The sequence below is a fragment of the Zingiber officinale genome, chromosome 3A, assembly GCF_018446385.1.
Source record: "Zingiber officinale cultivar Zhangliang chromosome 3A, Zo_v1.1, whole genome shotgun sequence".
Classification (NCBI taxonomy): Eukaryota; Viridiplantae; Streptophyta; class Magnoliopsida; order Zingiberales; family Zingiberaceae; genus Zingiber; species Zingiber officinale.
The window spans coordinates 109865606-109875235 of record NC_055990.1 but is presented as its reverse complement, the minus strand read 5'-3'; positions in this window follow the sequence as shown (position 1 = coordinate 109875235).

Below are 9630 nucleotides of genomic sequence, written 5' to 3'. Positions count from 1 at the left end.
ACCGCTAACACGTTCGTTTAACGTGGTTCAGAGATTAGGACTCCTACTCCACGGCGTACCCTTGAGGTGGATGATCTCGATCCGTCGGTGGATTAGACCACGGTAAACTCTGATTATCTCAAGTCGCTCCTTGTGGGTGCCATCCACAACACCAACCAAGACTCTTGAGACTAGTAGACTACTAATTAGGGTTTACCACCACTAATTTCGTCAGGGATAACCAAGCTTCCAAGCCTTGGTTATATAGGCCACGGGTTGAAAACCCCGCCTACCAGTCGACTGTCAAAACATGCAGTCGACTGCCCTCTGTGGAAATTCGACCGTTACATCCTAACAGCTCGATACCAGCCGACTGCTAAAACTAGCAGTCGACTGCTCCACACTGACCGAACAAACAGAAGCATTCTGTTCGCTCTCAGTTGACTGCACGGTCGACTGCACCAGTCGACTGCTAAAACATGCAGTCGACTGCTACAGTAACACTATAGTACAACTACAGTAACACTACAATATTGCTACAGTAATGCTACAGTAACGTTACAGTAAAATCCTAAAACTAGGATTTTACTCCGAGTGCAATCTCTCATGCACTCGTACCCTCACCCTTATGACTTACTTGACGCTTCTTTGTAGCCTTGACCTCTTGCCTTCAAGCCTACTTCCTTTGGCTCTCATCCCTCAGATGCATTCAAGCCCACGGCTCGTCCCCAATGTCATCCTTCACGTATGCCTCGAAGTCGCTTCCCTCGGCCCTTGTCCTCGCTGCCTTGTCTACGGTCCCTCGGATGCCCCATCTTTCACCGGACCCGAAGCCATCAACCTGAGTCACATGTGTATCCTGCATACCTACACACTCACATACACATATCAAATAACAAGGGTGAACCTAACTTAAACCCTTTGCCCAAACACCAAAACTCCCATGGACCATTAGGAATGCTCCAACAATCTTCTCATTTTTTATGTTTGACAATACATTTAAGTTATGGAAAACATAATAGCAAATAAACATGCTAAAACAAATGGACTTACGTTGCCAAGGCTACACACTTGGACTTAAACAGCCGAATGGACTTATGTTGCCAAGGCTAAACACTTGGTCTTACACTACCGAATGGACTTACATTGCCAAGGCTAAACACTTGGACTTACACTACCGAAATAAAAATGCAAACATGCATTGGAACCTATCCCAAGGCTCCCCCTACACCTATGCTCCCCATTGAGCTAGGAATTTTTCCATAGGGATTTTTAAGAACCTATCACAAGGCTCCCCCTACACAAAGGCACTTAAGGTTTTCCCAACTAAACCTTACTTCTCCCCCTTTGCCTAACATCCAAAAAGATTTCGAACAATATCCCAATTGTTAATAACTTATCATCCAACTGACCCTAAACTCATATATTTATCCTCCATAGATCTCATACATCTATACGAGCTGACCTGGTCAAAATCCAGTGCTGAAAACACTTTTAAACTGGTATCAATCGACTGTAAGAAGTACCAGTCAACTGCCCTTATGGAAATGAGCTTACAGAGACATTCTGTGCTAAAAAATACTGTCACCAGTCGACTGCTAACTATAGCAGTCGACTGGTACGCTATTTCTGAAAAAATCAACCTTTTTTGACAAATTTCAGAAATGTACCAGAAATTCCACAGACCTCCAAAAATTCTCAAATTTTGTGGAGAGGCCTATTTTATCAATGTCTACTTAGGAAAAATATATATAAAAAATATATTTATCATAAATTCTAAGATTGACACAAAATACAAAATTAGCTAAAAAGTTTAATTGAACCTTGACCTAAAGTCCTAATTTTGTCTTCCTCTTGATGTATTTGCCCATACTAATCCACAATGCATCCGTAGTATTGGTTTATATGACATCTATACATCCAAAACTAATTATCATGCTATATGACCCCAATGTCATATTTCTAAGCATGAAACATAAACCAATTGTGCCAAATCCCTAGGTTTAAGACTCAAGTCCGTCTCCAAACCACTTGATATATTCCATGGATTGTCTAGACTCCCAAGTAAAGCCCACCTGAGATCCATTGGCCATGGGTCCCAACTTGACTCTTTGAGCTCCACCTAGAGCTCTTAACCTTAGCCACCTCCCTAGGTGACTCATCCACAATTGCTAGGCCACATCGGTGCACCTCCGGTGACACTTGGCCTACAAACCTAACCTTCTTAACCTTGGACACCTTGTCCTTGGTTAATTTAACCTTACCTTTAAATGACTTTTCCTTGTCATTTATTGACTTCTCCTTGCTATAGTCATATGCAACCCTAGCATAAGACTTTACCTTAGCATTGGAGACATTAGATCGGTATCCCAAACCCGATCGATCATTGCTGGGTTTTTGACTACCCAATACCATTCTTAACTCTCTAGATCTAACATTGAATCTATCTAGGGTTTTCTTCAATTGATCAAGCTTTGCTTTCAAAACTTGATTTTCCCTTTCTAGGTCCCTAAACCTAGAGTTAACATGTCCACCATGGACATTCCTAGACCTATCCACTTTTCTAGGCATATGTCTCCCCTTCTTGGGATTAATGCCTAGGGTCTCCTTAAGTCTATCGTTTCTAGAGTTATCATGAATGGGTTTCCTAGGGTTATGATCGACATTTATCCTACTCCTATCATGATATTTGAAACCAAAATTATGCATGGGTAAATAATAACAATTATTTTTAGCATGCATGGGTGTATAAGAATTAAACCTTGAATTGAAATTCAAGTTAAGATATACCTCCCTTACCCTTGAAGCGCCCCCTTGACTCTTGCTTCTCTCTTTCTTCTCTCATTTCTTTAGATGCGCAAGCTTCTTGATATCCCTCTTCTTGGGGCATTTTGTGTGGTAGTGTCCCTTCTCCCCACATGTGAAGCATACAATGCATATTCTCCTTCTTTGAGATTCCAATGGACACCTACTCTTGTAGTGCCCCTTCTCATTGCACCCGAAGAAAATTATGTGGTCCTTTGACTTTCCTTCGGTGGAGGTGCTCACTAGGTTGACTTCCAAGACTTCTTCTTCTTCTTCACTTGTCTTGGATTCTTCTTCAACCTTTGAGGATGTAGATGCTACCTCATCTTCCTCATCCACACTTGTGGATGACCTCTCTTCATCCTTCTCCTTCTCAAAAGTTGAGTATGAATTGACTTCCAGTTGCTCCTCCTCTACTTGAGCCACTTCTTCCTTTTCTTTGGATTTTCTTTCTTCTTGTGTAGGCATGAGTTCTTTCCCTAGAACTTTCTTTATCTTGTTCCACAAATTGTGGGCGTTCTCATATTTACCTACACGGCTCATCATGCCATTAGGAAAAATATCAATTAATATAGATATTACCTTGTTGTTTGCCTTTGACTGTGAGGTTTGCTTCTCCGTCCAATGTCATGGCCGGAGCTTTTTCCCTTTCTTGTCCTTCGGGACTTCGAACGGCTCTTTGACCATCGTCATGGTGTCCCAATCCATGTCAAAGAAAACTTCCATCTTCATCATCCAAAATGTGATGTCCCCAAGGTTTCCTCCTTCAAATTTCGGAGGTTCAATCAAGCCGGTCATCTTCTTGTAGTTGCTCTTCTCGGTAGTTAGTCCGATGAAGTTCGAACCTCGCTATGATACCACTTGTAGGGGATCGGTGGCCGGCTTGAAGGGGGATTGGATAGATGACACCCACAAATCCTCTTTCTTCCTACACTTGTTAGCTTATGCAGCTGAAATAAAACAACAAACAAGCTAAAGACTAAAACTAAGAAAGGAAATGCAAACCGCTAACACGTTCGTTTAACGTGGTTCGGAGATTAGGGCTCCTACTCCACGGCGTGTCCTTGAGGTGGACGATCCCGATCTGTCGGTGGATTAGCCCCTGACAAACTCTGACTATCTCAAGTCAATCCTTGTGGGTGGAGAAACCTCATCACAACACCAACCAAGACTCTTGAGACTAGTAGACTACTAATTAGAGTTTACCACCACTAATTTCGTCAGGGATAACCAAGCTTCCAAGCCTTGGTTATATAGGCCGCGGGTTGAAAACCTCGCCTACCAGTCGACTGCCAAAACATGCAGTCGACTGCCCTCTGTGAAAATTCATCCGTTACATCCCAACAGCTCGATACCAGTCGACTGCTAAAACTAGCAGTCGACTGCTCCACACTGATCGAACGAACAGAAGCATTCTGTTCGCTCCTAGTCGACTGCACGATCGACTGCTACAGTAAAATCCTAAAACTAGGATTTTACTCCGAGTACAATCTCTCATGCACTCGTACCCTCATCCTTATGGCTCACTTGACGCTTCTTTGCAGCCTTGACCTCTTGCCTTCAAGCCTACTTCCTTTAGCTCTCGTCCCTCGGATGCATTCAAGCCGGCAGCTCGTCCTCAATGTCATCCTTCGCGTATGCCTCGAAGTCACTTCCCTCAGCCTTTGTCCTCGCTGCCTTGTCCATGGTCCCTTGGATGCTCCATCCTTCACCGGACCCGAAGCCATCAACCTGAGTCACATGTGTATCCTGCATACCTACACACTCACATACACATATCAAATAACAAGGGTGAACCTAACTCAAACCCTTTGCCCAAACACCAAAACACATGGTCCCACGGACTATTGAGATTGCTCTAACAGTCCGGTCCTTCATGAACCACTTGGACTTTCCCTTGCCAACTCTTGTTGGACTTCCAATCACCAAGTGTTTGATCAACCTTTAACCCGCTTGGACTTTCTCTTTTCCAACTTTTTGTTAGACTTCCCATCACCAAGTGTGGTCTTCCTTAACCCACTTAGATTTTCCTCTTGTCTAACCTTCAATTAGGTCTAGTCATTCGGTAAACTTCCACTCTACCTAAGCTCAGTTAGCGCTTTCCCTTGCCTAACCATAGTTAGAGATTTCTTTTGTCAACGTGTGATCCTCCTTAACCCACTTAGAATTTCCTTTGTCTAACCCCAGTTAGGACTAGTCACTCGGCAGACTTTCACCCTATCTAGCCTCAGTTATGACTTTCCTTTGCCAACTTGCGATCCTTCTTCACCCACTTGGACTTTCCTTTACTTATCCCTACTAGGACTTCCATTATTTAGTTTTCAACTAGGTCTTTACTGCCTCACCCTGTTAGGACTTTTACTGCTTAGTTCCCAACTATGGCTTTACTATTGCCTAATATCCAGTTTGGGCTTTCCGTTGCCGAACCTTCAGTTAGGATTTTCCTAGACAAGTATCCGGTCATCCCTTGACCTACTTGACTTCTCTCTTACATATTGTCAAACATTGAAACTCAAGCTTGAGCCAACTCGAACTTAGTTAAACTTGTCAACCTTGACCTGAAGACGAATGCACCAATATTTATAATTGCTACGTGTGTCTATACTTTTGGTTTGACTGATCAATTTGTTGTCTGCTTAACTATTAGTTAAACTCTCATGCTTATATTTCTTTGTCTTACTTGATTGAATCAACTTAACTAATATTTATTTCCGCTATGCTACCCTGTTGATTCAATTATTTTTATTTACTATCTGCTCTTTAAAATTTGTAACGTTATTCATCCCCTCTAGCGTCGAGTTCAATCCTATAGAGATATATGCATCCTTTTGGTCCTAAAATAAATCGTTGTGTGTGACAACATATTTCAATAGATTCATTGATAGCTCAAGGTCAAAATAAACCTCATATTAGATTCTTTTTTAATAATTTTAAGCTTGATTTTGCATTTTGAGGACTAAGCTTTGAATTTCTCATCTGTTGGAGGATGAGGAGATCAAACTACTCGTTGAAAAAAGTTTTTTAGTGTTCCAAGAGCACCAGGGGTGATGTTTCCTTTTCTTAATCCATAGTGAGAGAGTAAATTCATTGTTTTTGCCTTATATTTACGTTATTCGAATGCGAGATACAAATATTTCATCAAGTGGGTTTGTGACAAAGAGAATGAATTTGAATTAATAAATGACACTAGACTCGTTTCCAATCTATTCCTAATTTATAAATGTGCAGTTGCCGAAATATTCTCAAGGTTGGTCTTTTAGGTGCTTAACAAGCTGATACAACCAAGTCCTAAATCACTCGGATTTATGGTACGATGGTAAGAATTGAGATGAATTCTATAGACAATCAGAATTTAAAATTCATCCAGAGTAAAATATATTAGAGGAGTTTGAAAAATTTAAGATGCTGAATCGTTTGTCAAGATCCATCTATATTTTTTATTTATTTTAATGACCGATAAGATTTATTTTAATGACCGATAAAAAATTTTTATAGACCAAATTGATCATCATTTTGGATATCTGAATTAAAAAAAAAAAAATAGAAACGTGTGAAACCATTAATTAGATTTGGCTGAATAGTATCTAAGATACTCCCAATTTATAAGCAACTATCTTAATAACAAATAGTAATTTGTCAGACAATTATAAAGTAAACACTTTGATGTTTATAAAAGTAATTAAATTAATTGGCCTTGATGGTCAACTCGTTGAAAAAGAGTTTTTATTTGATTTTTCTTAATCGATAGTGACTGGGAGTTCATCGTTTTCTTTTAATTTATATTCATGTTGTTTAAATACGAGATACAAATATTTCATAAGTGGCGTTTGTGACGATAGGAGATTGAATTTGATTTTTTTTCCACGTGTTCAGTTATTACAATCTGATTAATTTTGAGATGAATAATTTGATCCCATCCACGTAAATCTAAAAATCATAGATGGATCTTTTTCATACGGTCAACATTACAAATAATTTAAACACCACGGACATATACCGCCCCACGGCTAGAGTGGTTTCTCATCTAATTCAAATTTATAAATGTGTAGCTGTCATCCTAAAACAAACTTTGGAAAAAAATAAATATAAAATCATTGATTAGATTTGGCTGAATAGTACTAAGAAACTCCCAATTTAAAAGCAACTATCCTATTAACATAGTGTCTGTCATTTGTCAAACAATTATAAAAGTAGACACTTTGGTGTTTATAAAAAAATAATTTAATTAACCCATAATTAATAGGGTTTTTAAGGCCCTAATTTGAGCGAGTTGCATGCCCTAATTTCTTTTAGATTGAGGTATGTTTTGGGCTGGCTTATAATTTTTTAAATGCAACTTTATTAATCATACTCATTCATGATGATGTATCCATGTGACTTGGTGTTATTGTTTTTAGTGATCATCTTTGTTTTTAATGGTTTTCATTCATCAAGTCAACTTGTGGTAATTGTTTAGTATAAGGTAGCATTGCGAGTTTTGCCGTGAAGAATTTATGGGTTGATCATAGTTGTCAAGTGTATACATCGACAATATTTGACTTAGGAATGGAATATTGGCTATTATACAATCATCGATTGGGGTAGTAACTATTGTCGCCATTTTTTAGGAATTTCTAAATCTATTTTGATAGAGGAAGTTACAAACTTACCATCAGACCATTACACAAGATTAATGAAAGCCTGTATTAATCACTAAATAATACAAATCGTATAGAAGACCATTGTGATGGCTAATGCTATCATAGAACCATTGTAGTATGGTTTTATTTTAAAAATAAAAAAGAATTATTTTATAGAGTTTCAGAAGGGAAACAAAATTTATATCGATTTGAAAAGGTGCAAATCCTAAATATACATTCAAATAGCAACAAATTATAGCAAATATCTTAACCGAACGCGTACGATGAATACCCAACATAGGCATTAACTACTTAAAAGTTTGCATGTCAACAAAAAGATGCCCCAGTAAAAAAACAATTATTGACAGAAATATAGGTCGCTAATTGGGCATAGCGATCGATTAGCGGCCGATTATTTTCATTACTATAAAACGCGCGGATCGTTGACGCCTTCTAGTGATGAAATTAAAAATTCATTACTAATTAGTGATAGAATTCGTTGGATATGATTTTACAAATCTAAATCTTAGTGCCATCGATAGTTGAAAGTCAAGTTTGACTTCAAAATCAAAATCTACGTTTCGCGTAAATAAATCTGGACTATTAATTTGCTCAAAACCGATTACGGATGAATGAGAAATTAATTGTTCAAAGATGTACTCAAATTAACATTAAGGAAAAAGATGGGGTTTTAGTCCCACATCGTTAACCAGCGAGAGTCAGCGTTTCTTTATATGTGTTGCTGTGTTAATGTTATTAATACAAAAGCACAGGTGCTTTCTACCCTTGGGCGAGCAAGTGCTTGCAACTGCAAGCTCACAACGCGCGTAATGGGCGCTTTATCGGTGATGTGGCATGGTTGGGTGATGCCACGTGGTGATGATGTGGCATGTCGGGTGACGAGGCAGTGCCTATGTAGATAGCAATGACTGGATTGGGCGAACAGATGGTGACCGTATCATCAAAGATGAGGACAAATTGCAAGTAGATGCAATCTGGAGCGTCAGATTCTAATCTGGCCTTGAAGGGGAAGACTTGATCTGAAGTGTCAGATTAAATGTTGTAATCTGACGGCTGAGATCAAGATGAGATTTGAAGAGTTATAATTCTTCAGATCAAGGGACGAGATCATATCAGAATCTAAAGAGTTATATCTCTTAAGATCTGATGGTTGAGATCAAAATACCTTTAAAGGGTTATACCCTTTCAAAATGAACGATCCAAATCAGTCCAAACCAAGGGTTACTTACCTCTTCACCCAATATAAATAGATCCCTCTCCTTCTTGGAAATCATTGATTTTCAAACCATTCTTCCATCTCTTGCATAAGAAGAGTCCAAAAAGCCTACTAGAAGGTTCGAGGTTCTTCGGTCTCGAAATTTGAAGTGCTACTATTTCGAGACGTCGTCGTTGTATCTTGGGAACGAATTGCTGCTATCCGTTAGCACTGTAGCGGTGCAATATTGTTTTACGAAGATAGTGTCGAACACTAGCCTCGACGACAACTCAATTTGCTTCCTCCCGGCAGCAATCTCCCGGAAGTCTCGACAGTCGACTAAAATCGACTATGTCAAATACCAAGGAGCAAATCCAGAGGTTTGAGGACCTAACAATCGTAAAATGATATCGGCAAACTGATTTGGCCGGGATCAACGACGTACCAACCGCCATCCCTCACGCTGAGAAGCCGGAGAAATTCAACGGAGCCGACTTCAAAAGATGACAGCAGAAGATGTTGTTTTACTTAACCACGCTGAACCTTGTACGGTTTCTGCGTGAAGACCCGCCAGCCGCTACAGAAGATAATTCCGGTAGTAAGGCTGCTCGCGATGCGTGGTCACATGGCGACTTCCTGTGTCGCAATTACGTTCTTAACACGCTAGACAATGCATTATATAATGTATATTGCATGATAGAGACAACCAAATCTCTGTGAGAATCGCTAGAGAAGAAATATAAAATTGAAAACGCCGGACTGAAGAAATTCATCGTCGGCCAGTTTTTTGATTTCAAAATGGTGGATTCCAAAAGCATCACGTCTCAAGTCCAAGACATGCAACTGATAGTGCATGATCTGGACGCCGAAGGAATGTCGTTGAACAAGTCGTTCAAGGTGTTGCGATAATCGAGAAACTCCCTCCGTCATGGAAGGATTTAAAAAATTACCTAAAACACAAGTAAAAGAAGATTGGACTTGAAGACCTTATCCTGCGGTTGCGGATAGAGG